Below are 16,101 nucleotides of genomic sequence, written 5' to 3'. Positions count from 1 at the left end.
AAAGTGAGATATGAAAGGGAAATAAGCCAAAAAAGGATGAATTAAAGAACCAGATACTGTCATTGACTGGGGCTAAATCCTGTTGGGGACCTCAGGGAGATGGAATAGAAGTGCTTCAGAGTTGTTTCACTCCAACGGTGTGGAATTTGTATTCAAGAATCCCTAACGAGCAAATCGAATCCCTAACGAGCAAACACAATCCCTAATCAACCTGTCAATGGTTTTGCTGCTACTTTCTCAGTCACATATTGGGTAGGTTTCTTTTATATTGGAAGAATATCCTAGAAGATGCAACTTGAACTGGCTTAAGCAATAAGGATTTTTTTTTTTTTTTTTTTTTTTTTGTGGTATGAGGGCCTCTCACTGTTGTGGCCTCTCCCGTTGCAGAGCACAGGCTCTGGACGCGTAGGCTCAGCGGCCATGGCTTACGGACCCAGCCGCTCTGCGGCATGTGGGATCTTCCCGGACCGGGGCACGAACCTGTGTCCCCTGAATTGGCAGGCAGACTCTCAACCACTGCACCACCAGGGAAACCCAGGATTTTTTTTTTTTTTTAATTCACAAAACTAAAATGTGCTATGAGAGTTCTAACTTCAGGTATGGGTGAAGTGCAGTAAGCCACAGTTGTTCTTCAGTGGACCACTGGGATGGAAAGCGCCAAATTTGGTTAGACCTATTTTTAAGTGTTGATAGAGGTTAAGAAAGGGTAAGAAGGAATACAGTGGCCCACTGAAGAACAACTCTGGCTTCCAAATTCTCTCTATCCCCAATTTGGAATAGTATAGTCACGTCTAGGGTTTTATTTTAACTATTTGGGGGAATAAAGATTTTTTTACGCTAATTCGAAGCTGTGAGTATAATGCCTAGAACTCATGGTTGCCATCTTGGCACTGTAAGGAGATAGTCTATCTGAGACAGACACTGTCACTGACAAATAGGATGGTCTTACTCTCTAGACCCAAGTCATGAACCTACCCTGGCAGTGACTGGGTGTGTAGGGGGCAGTAAGGGAAAGTAAAGTGGGGTGGAGTCTAGCTGTTCCAGAGATCATGGATTGAGATGGGGAGCAGGGGTCAGTTCGAGTTGTATTTTCTATCATTTGATTCTCCAGATGAAAATCAAGGGGCATTTATGAAGAGAAGACAGTATGGATTCTGACTAGCATAGTAAGTGTCTGTCTATCTAAGAGTAGAGCCAAGAGACGGGAGAGCAAAGTATGAAGGTTGATAAACATAAAATAAGTCCTTGAGTAAATGTAGTAAGTGTCTGTCTGTGCAATCGAGCATATCCTACCACAGGTTTCGACTGTCTATCCCCAATTTGGAAATGGTCCCCACAAACAAACCTCTCAGTAGGTTCCCTAGCCCACAATTGGGATTTGCACACTCCCCAAATTATAACTCCCATTTTGGGCTGTTTAAGAACACATCATTGTCAATACATTAAAAAAAGACTGATAATTCTATAACTTTTAAGTTATATTAAATTTAAACCAAGCACCAGAAGCTACCTACCCGTGTGTGAATTACTTCTACTCACAAAGTGATACCTAAGTTCAAAAACAATTCCTGTAGAAAATTGTTTTCCAATGGGTTAGGTGGTTTTTCAATGAAATTAAAAGGAACTTGATAATTGTTTTTATTAATAAATAGTCTAAAAAGTTCTTCAAATAGAGAATTTCCTAAATGTCTATCAGGTGTTATTTATTACTCCCCACATCTTCATGCTATAGTAATATCATTAGTCAAGCCATCATTTAAGATTTATAAACTTAAATCCCTATCACAGAATCTGGTAAACTCAGTGTCTCACAATATCTTTGGAGTTTCTGGGGAGTAACAAGTATCATTGACTTGAACACTTCATTGCTGTTGACTCATTCCCTGATCCTGGGTGAATTCCTTTTCCTTTGCTTTGCATCTCACTTCTTGCTTATGACACCTCTGCTGGACTGTGACCCAGTTTCTTCATTTCCTGAAGTACCACACAAGGCTGAGGAAATAGCAGAATTCTGCTAAGTTTAGGGCAGACATTCTCAAACTTGAGCACACATTATAATCCTCTGGTGGGCTTGCTGAGCCCAGATTTCTGAGCCCCATCCCCAGAATTTCTGGTTCTCCTGAGTACTGGCATTTCTAACAAGGTCCTGCATAATGCTGGGACTGCTGGTCAGAGGACCACACTTTGAGAACTGCTTGTTTACAGTAATAAGGCAGAGTCAGGAGAGAGTTGCATTACTATGCAGGTAACATAAAATTGAAAAATTAGACTTTCTAATTTTAAAAGTCCTCAACCATATCCACCTTCAGGAATTTCTCAGTAGTCATATTCTAAGTAGGGAACAAATCTTCTCAATCTTTTCTCTCCTTCCCTCCTTCCCTGGTTCCTTTACACCTCTCTAAAGGACTGGCTTGGGAAACCCAGAACTCCTCTTACTTTATTATATAAAACACTTGAGTTATTGTCATCTTTTGGCTCAAACCTGGTCTTTCCCGGCCAAGCCTCTGGGCGATTGATTTTTCTGAGCTATTTTGCTAAACAAAGAAGGTTCTTTCCTATTTACATATTTCTGTGACTGGCTCTTCAACTAATAGTTTTAGTCTCTCAAGTATATTATATTTTGTAATAGATTTATGAAACAGAAAGCAAAAGTTCCTAATAATTCAAGTCCTCGGTGTGTCTTTAGCTAGTTTAGAAATTTTTATTTTCATTGCATGTATCATTTATTGTATGGCTATGGTCATGATAATAAATATTGACTAAATTAACATAACATGAATTAATAATTTTTTTATATTGGAATATAGTTGATTGACAATGTTGTGTTATGTTCAGGTGTACAGCAAAGAGATTCAGTTACACATGTGCCTATTGTTTTCAAATTATTTTGCCATTTAGGTTATTACAGAATATTGAGCAGCGTTTCCTGCGCTATAGAGTAGGTCCTTGTTGGTTGTCTTTTTTTTTTTTTTTTTGCCGTATGAGGGCCTCTCACTGTTGTGGCCTCTCCCGTTGTGGAGCACAGGCTCCGAACACGCAGGCTCAGTGGCCATGGCTCACGGGCCTAGCCGCTCCATGGCATGTGGTATCTTCCCGGACTGGGGCACGAACCCGTGTCCCCTGCATCGGCAGGCGGACCTCCAACCACTGCGCCACCAGGGAGGCCCTGGTTGCCTATTTTAAATATAGCAGTATGTATATGTAAATCACAAACTCCCAATCTATCCCTCCCTCACAGCCTTACCCCTGGTAACCATAAATTCGTTCTATAAGTCAGTGAGTCTGCTTCTGCTTTGTAAGTTCATTTGTATCATTTTTTCTTTAGATTTCACATATGTGCAATATCATATGATATTTCTCTTTCTCTGACTTACTTTACTTAGTATGATAATCTCCAGGTCCATCCATGTTGCTGCAAGTGGCATTATTTCATTCTTTTTTATGGCTGAGTAATATTCCATTGTATATATGTACCACATCTTCTTTATCCATTCATCTGTTGATGGACATTTTGGTTGTTTCCATGTCTTGGCTATGTAAATAGTACTGCTGTGAACACTGGGGTGCATGTATCTTTTCAAAGTATGGTTTTCTGCGTATATATGCCCAGGAGTGGGATTGCTGGGTCATATGGTAGCTCTAGTTTTAGTTTTTGAAAGAACATCTATACTGTTCTCCATAATGGTTGTAACAATTTACATTCCCACCAACAGTGTAGAAGGGTTCCCTTTGCTCCACATACATTTACTGTTTGTAGACTTCTTGATGATGGCCATTCTGACCGGTGTGAGGTGGTACCTCATTGTAGTTTTGATTTGCATTTCTCTAATAATTAGCGATGTTGAGCATCTTTTCATGTGCCTCTTGGCCATCTGTATGTCTTCTTTGGAGAAATGTCTATTTAGGTCTTCTTCCCATTTTTCAATTTGGTTGTTTTTAATTTTTTTTTTTTTAATACTGATCCACATGAGCTGTTTATAAATTTTGGAGATCAATCCTTTCTCGGTCGCATCCTTTGCAAACATTTTCTCCCATTCTATGGGTGGTCTTTTCATTTACTTTTTGGTTTTCTTTGCTGTGCAAAACCTTTTGAGTTTAATTAGGGTCCCATTTGTTTATTTTTGTTTTTATTTCCATTACTGTGGGAGATGGATTGGAAAAGATCTTGCTACAATTTATGTCAGAGAGGGTTCTGCCCATGTTTTCTTCTAAAAGTTTTATAGTATCTGGTCTTACATTTAAGTCTTTAATCCATTTTGAGTTTATTTTTGTGTATGGTGTAAAAGAATGTTCTACTTTCATTATTTTACATGTAGTTATCCAGTTTTCACAGCACCACTTATTGAAGAGACAGTCTTTTCTTCATTGTATAGTCTTGCCTCCCTTGTTGTAGATTGTTTGATCATAGGTGCATGGGTTTATTTCTGGGCTTTCTATCCTCTTCCATTGATCTATATTTCTGTTTTTGTGCCAGTACCACACTGTTTTGATGATTGTAGCTTTGTAGTATAGTGTGAAGTCAGGGAGCCTGATTCCTCCAGCTCCATTTTTCTTGCTCAAGAGTGCTTTGGCTATTCGGGGTCTTTTGTGTTTCCATTACAGATTTTAAGATTTTTTTGTTCCAGTTCTGTGAAAAATGCCATTGGTAATTTGATAGGGATTGTACTGAATCTGTAGATTGCCTTTGGTGGTATAGTCATTTTGACAATACTGATTCTTCCAAACCAAGAACATGGTGTATCTTTCCATCCGTTTGTGTCATCTTCAATTTCTCTCATCAGCATCTTACAGTTTTCTGCATACAGATCTTTTGCCTCCTTAGGTAGGTTTATTCCTAGGTATTTTATTCTTTTTGATGTGATGGTAAATGGGATTTTTAAAAAAATTTTCTCTTTCTGATCTTTCATTATTGTATAGACATTCAAGAGAGTTCTTGCTTCTGCTGTCTGCCCCCTGGTGAATGAGGCTGGTCTACGAGGCTTGTGTAGGCTTCCTGATGGAAGGAACTGGTTCCTGCCCACTGGTAAGTAGACCTGGGTCTTGTCCCTCTGGTGGGTTGTGCTGTGTCAAGGGGTGTGTTTTTATGGGCAGCTGTGTGCTCAGGAAGACTGCTGTGTTCCCGCCCTGTTGGTTGTTTGGCCTGAGGCATCCCAGTAATGGAGCCTACAGGCTGTTGGGTGGGGCCAGGTCTTAGTGAGAAAATGGCAGCCTCCAAGAGTACTCCCCAGAAGTACCGCCACCAGTGTCTTTGTCCCTGCAGTGAACCACAGCCACCCCTTGCCTCTGCAGAAGATCCGTAATACCAGCAGATAGGTTTGGCCCAGGCTTTTATGAGGTCACTGCTTTCTGCCCTGGGTCCTGGTGTGCTTGAGAACTTGTGTGCACCCTCAAAGAGTGGAGTTTCTGTTTCCCCCACTCCTATGGAATTCCCAAGATCAGACCCCACTGGCCTTCAAAGCCAGAATCTCTGGGGGCTCCTCCTTCCATTACCAGACCCCCAGGCTAAGGAGCCTGATGGGCTCAGAACTTTCACTCCTGTGGGAGAACTTCTGTGATATAATTATTTTCCAGTTTGTGGGTTGCCCACCCAGCAGGTATGCGATTTGATTTTATCATGATTGTGCCCCTCCTACTGTCTTATTGTGGCTTCTTCTTTGTCTTTGGATGTACGATATCTTTTCTGGCAGGTTCCAGATTTTTTTTTTTTTTTTGATGGTTGTTCACCAGTTAGTTGTGATTGTGGCATTTTTGTAAGAAGAGGTGAGCTCACGTCCTTCTACTCTGCCATCTTGTCTCTGGCCTGTTCTAAAGAACCTATATACAAATTTTTGATATTACAACTTACAGTTAACATGGATAATATAATGTTTGTTCAGAGTGAAAGAGGCAGAATACTGAAATGATATTTCCTCATTTTCAAGGCTGTCCTGATTGGAAGGCAGGGTGACATTATTATTAAACATAGGCTACTAAACCAGACTACCAGGGTTCAAATTTAACCTCTGCAACTTTATAGCTGTGTGAACCCAAGAAAGTTACTTACGCTTCTTGGTCTTTTTTTTTTCTCCTAAAGAATATTCATGATTGTAGTACATTCATTATAGGGTCATTGTATGATTAAATGAAGATCTAATACATACATGTAAAAGCCCTTAAACTAGTGGCTGGTGTATCATGAGTACTTAATAAATATTAATTCCTCTTATTATGAAGAACTTCTACTTCTAACAAATATTATTATTTCTGTTTCTACTATATTATTCAGTTGTAACCTTTGTGGGAGAATTTTTACTTTGGCAGAAAAGAAAGTCCTGCATTTACGTAGAACTCTCTAAGAACATACTACTGAATATGTAGGTCAGGTACCAGAAATATTGGAGTCCCTCAAATTCTATTAATGGCCTCCCTAACTCAACATGGAATTAGGAAAATTTCAGCATTAAAGATTTTTTTTCAAGTTGCACTTTCCATCAAATTGCAGTTGTCTGAGTTGAATATTTACTCTACGAAGACCTAAGATAAATTATAAAGTATGCTAAACTCTTACAAAATTTACTTTCTGCAATAAGGGATAGCATTACAGGTCATCACAAGAGAGTGATATTGCATTGCTGATTTTTTTTAAAGATAAGAAATGCCTTAAATAGTATCAGAGGCTAATTTTATATGGTTTCAAGAGACTTGTGCCAACTGGTGTGTGTATGTGCATCGTCAGTGTAATCAGTATCATTGCTATCACCCTGTTTCTCTATATAGAGCAGGCAACTGGTAACTGTTATCCCTATAATTTGTATCCTCCTCCTGCACTTGTCAGTTAATTTGTTCATTTCCAATTTTGGTAGATTCTCCAATAATGCATGCTGGCTCAAACCCGTTTTGTAAGCATATTTTTCAAGGTAAAATAGCATTTTGTTTTCATTTTCATCAAAAAGAAAAACAGTAGGAAACGTTTTTTACATCGCTCTAAGTTTTTACAATCCAAATTTTAGGGATTAGCAGTGAGATTATCGCTTTGGCTTATCTCTTCTCTTTTTTATGGGCATTGTCTTCCTTCCCACATATATAAACATATAAAAAAATACATGTTCAAACTATTTTCTTGTACTCTGAAATAATACTGGTCATCAGTGTTAGCAATTTCCTTGTGATAAGAGATCAAAGTTTTTTTACATGTTCTAAATAGTTTACTATGAAAAAGATATCTGATGCGTTTTACAACAGCACTTAATTTTTATATGTAAAATAACTAAGAAAGTGCTCGTTACCTGTCAATTCTATACCAGGTAAGTGATGCAAAACCAATAATCACTTAATATCTTTAGAATCTCTTAATGTTTTACTTTCATTTTTGCAGGCTGTGGAAAGCTAAGTAAGCTATTTTCTTTCTTTTATAAATTGTAGCAAACTATCAAAGGTTTTAATGAAGGTGAGAGATCTTTGTTGTTGGTGGTGGTGGTAGTAGTAGATCTTTTTAAAGAAAATTACTTTTTACAAAGTTTATGCTGATTGGGACCAGAGCATATTAATTGCTGTTAAATATTTGTAGTTTCCAAAGAGGGAGAAATGTTCTCACAAAAGATATCAGGCAGAATGTCCGTATCTTTCGTCCTGTTCACTCCTTTCTCATTCCTAACAAACTCTTAATCTAAGCCTGCAGAGTAACCCCTGACTGAGTCAGCTCATTCAGATGTCCTGAAACCATGCTGGCTCCTTTTTAGTCTCTTTTCCTTCAGCAGATGTGTAGTAATGCCATTGGTAGATCTTTGGGGAATTTTCCTTTCTGCTCTTCACCCTCATTACTCCTGCCATCTGGTCTGTTTCTGTTTTACTTCTCTTCAGCAGATGTGCTCCCTCCACCCCTCCCACACTGACCTGAATGAATCTCCTCTCTCTTGCGGTTTAGCACACCCATGAGTCTGGACAGGTACAAGGGCAGACAATGGAGCAGTACCAAGGTCTCAAACCCAGATAGATATGAGAGGGGAGACCTATTACTGTCCAAAGCAAGGACACTTATGTTTATAAATCTTCATAGGCAAAGCTATTTCTTTCTTTTCTTTTGGCTCCATAAGGTCAACGTGAAAACAAAATCCCCATTTCTTGCCAAATGAAGATCATGTTCTGTAGGAGCCAAACTTATGCTCTTATTTTGGTCAGAACATTGTGGCTCATATCACTGAAATTTGTCCAGCATTTGATATTCATGGAGTACAAGTGGATACTTGCTCATAATTTGTCGAGTTACCTGTTTTCGTTGAATGTATTATGTTGTTTAAATATATTATGCAAGCTCAACAATGTACTCATTCTTATAGGGACATCAATGTAGAAGATAAAATCCATCCTCAAGTAGGTATTAGGTGTGTTGAGAAACATGACTAAGCTATGAAATAACTATCATCAGTGTAAGGCCACATTTATTAGTCCTGAATGATGAAGTACATATTATGAGATACAATAGAATTGCAAAGAATGACGACTTAGTACTTGGAGGAAAAAAAGAGGAAAGTGGATGATGAGGGCAGTTTGCCCACTGAGATGAAAACATCTGTTTGATTCCTAAATTCCATTTAAGTGTTATTTTAGTTAAAATGATCTGAGATAAAGTTTTAAAAAGTATTCCACAGTAAAACCTGCTAAAATGACAGGGATTAGATTAAGCAGCAATTGATAAAAGTTAAGATTATACTTCAGTGTCTAAGTCTATCTTTACAAAAGAATCTTTTTGTAAAAAAAAAAAATTCTGCATGTCTATATTAGCATGAATGATTTATGGGTTTTGTGGGATATAGTAATGGAGAAATTAATACTTTATAAAAATACATGGGAGGGCTTCCCTGGTGGCACAGTGGTTGAGAGTCCGCCTGCCGATGCAGGGGACACGGGTTCGTGCCCCGGTCCGGGAAGATCCCACATGCCGCGGAGCGGCTGGGCCCGTGAGCCATGGCCGCTGAGCCAGCGCGTCCAGAGCCTGTGCTCCGCAACGGGAGAGGCCACAACAGTGAGAGGCCCACGTACTGCAAAAAAAATCATAATAATAATACATGGGAACTTACGTGGAATAGCATGTTTTGAAGTGCCTGCTGACCTCTTGGGGGCCTTCACCAACAGGGTGGGCACAAAGATTTGGGGTAGACAAGGAACAGCAGTAGTACTCTGTTCTCTGCATGATGAAGATTCCCTTGTCCTTTGTGATGGAGCTCCATTGACTCTGGGGCCAAGCGTATTCCTTTGGAAAACGTTTAAATGAAATTATGCACGAAAAGAATCTGAGGGAGTCCCCTAATGTAAAGAAGCACTGAAGGGCAATGAACTTTGTGGTCAAAATAGGACTCCTATATCACCTTGCTGAAAGGATATAGTTTGTATTAAATAAATGTATAGAATGAAGTTACATAAAAATAGAGTTAATAATTATAAAAACAAACATTAGAAATCATCAAAGAAAGTCTTATTTCAAGAATAAGACATAAAAGTTAACTTTTTATCCTCAAATTATGTATTTTTCAGATTAGTGTAGTTTCTCAACAAAAATGACTGACATACATATAACATGCCAAAAAGTATCTCTACATTTTAAAATATATTATGAAAACTGTATAACTCTGAGTTAAGAATTTTGGAATAACCTCCCTTTGATATTTTTCTAACATGAATCTCATCATTATATAAATTCAGACCTAGGTACAGAGTGCTGAGAAACATGAAATTATTGAATTATAGGGTTAGAGGGATCTGAATCCTCATCATGTCCAACAAAATTTTATTGCTTTTAGAGTAAGTTTAACAATATCAAATAGAAAACTCTGTCATGTTTTAATGGTAATTATATGCACAGAAAACCTGGAAGTTCAAAAACCAGGAAGAAACCAAGGCTTACCTGTCCATAGCATCTTAAAATTACAGTTAAAACCAAATAAAGAATTAAATTGCCAATTTACTACTGTAATTACTAAACTAGATGTTTTACATGATAGAACCATCATGTGTATGTTGACTTGGAAAGTATGGAAAACTGAAATGTCTGAGGGATTGTGGGGATGTGAATTGGAGCTGCAGTGACTATAGCTTAGATTTTAGATTTGGGCGAGGTTAATTTTGGGATCAGAAAATAAATTGGATATTTAGGAAATATTCTATGAAAATTGGACCCATATATAGTTCTTAAAGGAATTTTGGGCAAGTAAGGAAGTCAAGTCATTAATGAAGGAGGGAGTCCTTGTCGACTAGTTTCAGAGGAAATATGTCCTACAGAGTGTTCACATACCACAAGGATAAGAGAATGACCATGAGAACAGCAGGGAAAGTGGGAGTGTGTATGAAGACAAGAATCTTCTCCAGTCAAGAGGGAGAACTTGAGCTCAAAACCAGAGGTGTTTGTTAGAATGGTAGCAGAGTGCCTTTGAAGTTGGGCCATGATGGAATCTGAGGTCAGGAAGGAAGGTTTAACACTAGACATAAAGAGATGAGGATTTTTCTGAGACGTGAGAGGAAGATGAAAAGGTACATACAAACTGAGCAATATGTTGAATTGGGACAAAGACGCAAGCTGAAGCTCATGAACTTAGCCTTCCCAAGCACATGGGAATGGGAACACTAGTTAAAAAGAGCAAGGAGGGGCTTCCCTGGTGGCGCAGTGGTTGGGAGTCCGCCTGCTGATGCAGGGGACGCGGGTTCATGCCCTGGTCCGGGAAGATACCACATGCCGCGGGGCGGCTGTGCCCATGAGCCATGGCCGCTGGGCCTGCGCGTCCGGAGCCTGTGCTCCGTGGCGGGACAGGCCACAGCAGTGAGAGGCCCACATACTGCAAAAAAAAAAAAAAAAAAAAAAGAGCAAGGAGATCTTAGATCCTAGAGTAGAAGAGAAAAGGGGTGAAACAAGTTGGACGCATACTGAGGAGCCAGCAGAAGATGAATAAAAAGGGTTGCCTAGCAGCAATAAGAAACATCTTGCAGTTGGACTACCATACTTTATAAGATAGAGTCAGAACACTAGTTTTATATGTTAAAACTTTGATTTGTGTCCTGTCAGCGTTGGCCAAACTGTTTTACGGTGGTTACTGAGATCACGTCTCCCTGAGTCTGTACAATGAGTAAGTGATGTTGCACTCATAAGAAGAAAAATGTATTTATTACTAACATTTACTAGCACCCCCCCAAAATTCTTAAACTCCCTTGATTAACTTTATTTCTGTAAACAGCATCACTATTCAACTGTTCTTGACTCATTTTTGTCATGGGTCCAAGAAAAAAAACAATCTTGGAAAACCACTGTTTCCATCAGCTGAGTTCAAAATGAGGCAAAAAAAAAAAAAAAAAACCAAACACCTGCAAAAACTGGGCAACTGAAAAGCCAAGAAATCCAATCTGCTTCCATATAGGAAACAATGACAGAGCTGAATCTGAAGGTAGCAGCAGAAATGAGGTCACCCTGCTATTATCTCAAAAAGACGTTTTGTTTATTTGGATTTTTAAAAATTTGTTCTTTTTATGTACTGGGTGTTGGAAGAGAAAAAATGATTAAGCAACTGAAAATGCTTTTATGTTTGAAAGTTACACAACATTGCTAAACCCCAAACAGCAAAATACTCTTCATTTTCCATGTATTGGTATACAACAGACACAAATACGTAAGTGTCTAATTCTTTCCAAAACACAAGCAGGAGATGTAAGTGGAATGAAGCCTTTATAAATGTGTGGCTTACAGAATGATAAAGTGAACATTCAGAAAGTAAACAGAAAAGGATTGTGAAAAATTTCTAAGATATTGTATAATTAAAGTCATAGGAATTTTGATATGAAAATGTCTTTTCTACAAAATGATTTTAGAGCATACTGGCTGCTCTACTGAAGCAAAAGAGAAAAGGTGATTAAGTGATGTTTATAGTGAACACTGAACGAGAGTTCAAGATAGGTCAAAAGGTTCAAGTCAGATACTGCCAGGGGATTACCATTATTGCTATGCTAAGCAGAGAGATAAATGTGGGGCACAGGGTTTACTGACTTTCAAATATAAGCATCAACCACCAAACCTCTCCAGATTCCATGTGCAAAACCTTAAATCAACATCAATGTGAGAGACATTTGATAAGACTATATTCACAGCTTCTACCTTTTTCCCCCTCAGGTTTAAAGCCAGTGCTGTTTTAAATCACTGTGTAATAAGATCACTTTACTTTCTATAACATTGTTCTGTTACATCTTTCTTCTTTTTTCATTTTTATCATTAATTCTGCATACATGATGTGGAACATGAACACACTTCAAAGAAAACTAAACACGCTGGTTTAAATGTAGAACCTATTCTAGTATCTCAATAATCATAAATAACTTTTATCACATTTTAATTATATCTTGGGTCTATATTGTTTTAATATGATTATATAGTTCAAGAGACATCCAATAGAACTTGGACTGTGATGCATTTGCATACATACAAATATTTTTTAAAAGCATTAGAAAAAATATTTTCACTCAATTTAATTGCCCAGCGGTTTCCCTTAATTTCCTATGTTGAGGGTGGGGGAAAGGGGTAGAGAGGAAGGAAGGGAGAGAGGGGGAGGAAGAGATATTAGCCCCAGCCAATTGAATGATAGAGTAATTTCTAATATACTACAAGAAGCTGACTGAGGACAGACTGAGGAATTTACTAAGTAACTGACTTCCTGAGCTTCAGACGTGCAGCTTGAACTGGTTTCAATTTCTAGACTCCAGATGATTTCTTTTTCTTTTTTTAAATTTTTATTGGAGTATAGTCGATTTACAATGTTATGCTAGTCTCTGCTGAACAGCAAAGTGAATCAGCCATACATACACATATATCCACTCTTTTCTTTAGATTCTTTTCCCATATAGATCATTACAAAGTATTGAGTAGAGTTCCCTATGCTATACAATAGGTCTTTATTAGTTATCTACTTTATACGTAGTAGTGTGTATATGTCAATCCCAGTCTCCCAATTTATCCCTCCACTCCTCTTTCCCCCCTGGTAACCATAAATTTGCTTTCTACATCTGTGACTTTACTTCTGTTTTGTAAGTAAGTTCATTTGTATCATTTTTTTTTTTTAGATTCCACATATAGGAGATACCATATGATATTTGTCTTTCTCTGACTGACTTCACTTAGTATGATAATCTCCAGGTCCATCCATGTTGCTGAAAATGGCATTATTTCATTCCTTTTTATGGCTGAGTAATAGTCCACTGTATATAAGTACCTCATCTTCTTTATCTATTCCTCTGTTGATGGACATTTAGGTTGCTTCCATGTAAATAGTGCTGCAATGGACATTGGGGTACATGTATTATTTCAAATTAGAGTTTTCTCTGGTATATCTGGTAATGCCCAGGAGTGGGATTGCTGGGTCATATGGTAGTTCTATTTATAGTTTTCTGAGGAACCTCCATACTGTTCTCCATGGTGGTTGTACCAATTTACATTCTCACCAACAGTAGAAGGGTTCCCTTTTCTCCACACCCTCTGCAGCATTTCTTGTTTGTAGACTTTTCCATGAGGGCCATTCTGATTGGTGTGAGGCGATACCTCATTGTAATTTTGATGTGCATTTCTCTGACAATTAGTGATGATGAACATCTTTTCATGTGCTTTTTGGCCACGTGTATGTCTTCTTTGGAGAAATGTCTCTTTAGGTCTTCTGCCCATTTTTTGATTGGATCATTTTTCGAGACTTGAGATGATTTCTTTCTTCTGCCCATTTTTTGACTGGATCATTTTTCTAGACTTGAGATGATTTCTTAGGTAACTATTTTAATATATTGTGATTTTAACCTATATTAGATTTTGTTAATGACAACATGAAAGACCCTGTTGAGAAAGGATTAAAAATTGTTTTGAAAAATTAGAGATAATTGTGGTATTGAGGAGAGGAGGGAATTTTGATTGTTTGCTTGTTCTACTCTAACACATATCCTTTCTTGCATCAATTGGGAATAATTGGCAAATGCATCTCTTTCCAATTTCTTGATGTAATCATGTGGGAATATCAATCTTGAGGAATACATGAGTTTCTATCACTATGCAGTGTGCAAAACTTAAATGTTCCAATTTAACTTCCTGCTTTATACCCAGTCTTTTAAACAATAACAAAAACTTAATGCTACCTCCTTACGTTGTATCAGTAGTCACTGTTTGCTTGCCGTCTGTGGCAAAACTTGTGCTGGGTTTTGTGTGTCAGTTATTTACCATGGAGATATTATTTATTCACACCACTAGTTAATTATTATTTAATTATGTTTAGTACCCTTGGTTCCCAGTAGTCCTGAGTCTCAGGTTCAGAGGTCAGGAATATTGTACTCTGGGCAGAGGATCACAATTTGTCTTTGACCAGCCTTTACTTCTTGGGATTTACTGCATTTTTGTCACTCTCTCCTCCTTTTTTGGACAGTTACTCTCTGATTTATTGACTTCAATTTCTGCAGTACCTTTAAAATATTTGCCTACCACACAGATAATTTTCTAGCATCTCCATCTCTCCTTTGCTTGAAGAGAAAATTCTCCAAAAATTGTTGACCCTACAAAAACACCAAACTTATAATCAGATTTTTTTCTTGAAAAAGTAACTGTCTAGTGTCTGATGCAGGCACTCTTGTAGAGATTGGAGACAACATGAGAAGAGAGGCAGTGTCTCTACCCTGACTCGAATATGATATGACTTAATTATAACAAACCACTTATATTAAATACGTATCTCCTATTAAGTGAGAGTTGAAATGGAGTAAGTACAGCTTTGGGAGTAGAATAAGGGCTCTTCATCAGCTGCCAGGGTTTGAATCCAGTCACTTTCATGAACTAGCTATGTGACCCTGGGCAACTTCACAGGATTTTTGTGATTATTATGTAGCATAAGTATCTAAAGACTTAGGGTAGTGCTTGGCATCTAATATATGGTCCATAAGAGTTGGAACACTTGACCATTCTAGTTTGCATGCTATTTGGGGGTGTGTTAGGTTACTGCTATATATAATTATACTTTAAGAGATGTGAATTGATCTATAAAAGTATCACAGGTTCTTATGTGGTCCCACTAGGTTTGCTAGACATTCTTCATATTATAAACAAGGAAATCCTGGCTGTTTAAGCTTGCTTAAAGAATGAAATGTAAACTAACATTTGTTGCCTATACTGCACCAGCATAATGCTACATGCCCTTATATGTCAACTCATTTAATTTGGCAATCAAATGTATGAGGAAGACTAAAGATGGCTAAAAAGGAACAGCCTTTTAACTCATATGTCCCTATTTCAATAAATACCCAAGCCAAAACTTATTTTCTCTATGATTCTATGTTCTTCTTTCATTAATTTTATACTCCCTTCTTTCTGTAATTATGTATTGATGAGAGGTAAACTTAGAATGAAGACCTGGATACCATAGCAACTTGTGTATTGGGTAACATGATGAGAAGACAGTTAATTATTAGAGGACCAGAAGGTAGACCACTTGGTTCAGGTCAGTACACCACATCTTGGACAATTCACATCAAAGGCCAGGACAGGAAACCAAGACAGATGTTTGGTTTCTGATTCTCAGGTTTTAGGCAGAGGCTTGATTACCAGGCAAGAGGAAAAGAACCCAACTTCTGTATGCAAAATAAGAAGCTAGAGTAGAGTTAATATATGGCTTCTTGGCTCCTTGATTTGGAATATGTCTGGTCTCCAAATGGATGAAAGCTAAATTTACAGTTAAAGAGTAAATGAAATTCATTGCAAGTGTTAGGTCAGTGTTTCCCAAAGTCTGTCCCTCATAATACCAATGCCTTAATTTCCCTGTTAAGGGTTTCGCTGTCAAATGATTTGGAGGATTACATAGCTTGCACACATTTCTATGATAAGTGCACTAAAAGTCTGGCAGTAGATAATACTATTCAATTTTTGTGATCCAGTGTCTCCCAAAACTATTTGATTCCAGGATACTTTTCTCATATAACATCTCAATATTTTCCACAAGTGTTCCACAAAATGTGTTATTTTATTTAAAAAAAGTCCAAAAATCTGTGTGTATGTGTGTGTCTGTTAAGTGAACTATGGAAAGGACACAATAAGTTGTTAACAAGGATTTTATGGGCAGGTAGATGATT

At 37.8% G+C, this 16,101-nt stretch overlaps 1 long non-coding RNA gene across 1 annotated transcript in view; it reads left to right on the top strand.

The window, feature by feature from the left end:
- Positions 1-16,101, top strand: part of LOC307185042 — a 191,561-nt gene that overhangs the window by 92,466 nt on the left and 82,994 nt on the right. Inside the window, exon 2 of the long non-coding RNA XR_013827862.1 lies at positions 4,918-5,023. This is a non-coding gene — a long non-coding RNA (uncharacterized lncRNA). The remainder of the gene's footprint in view (positions 1-4,917; positions 5,024-16,101) is intronic.

This window comes from Stenella coeruleoalba (genome assembly GCF_951394435.1).
Source record: "Stenella coeruleoalba genome assembly, chromosome: 3".
Classification (NCBI taxonomy): Eukaryota; Metazoa; Chordata; class Mammalia; order Artiodactyla; family Delphinidae; genus Stenella; species Stenella coeruleoalba.
Note: the sequence above shows the minus strand (reverse complement) of the source record. Positions and strands in the feature narration are given on the sequence as shown.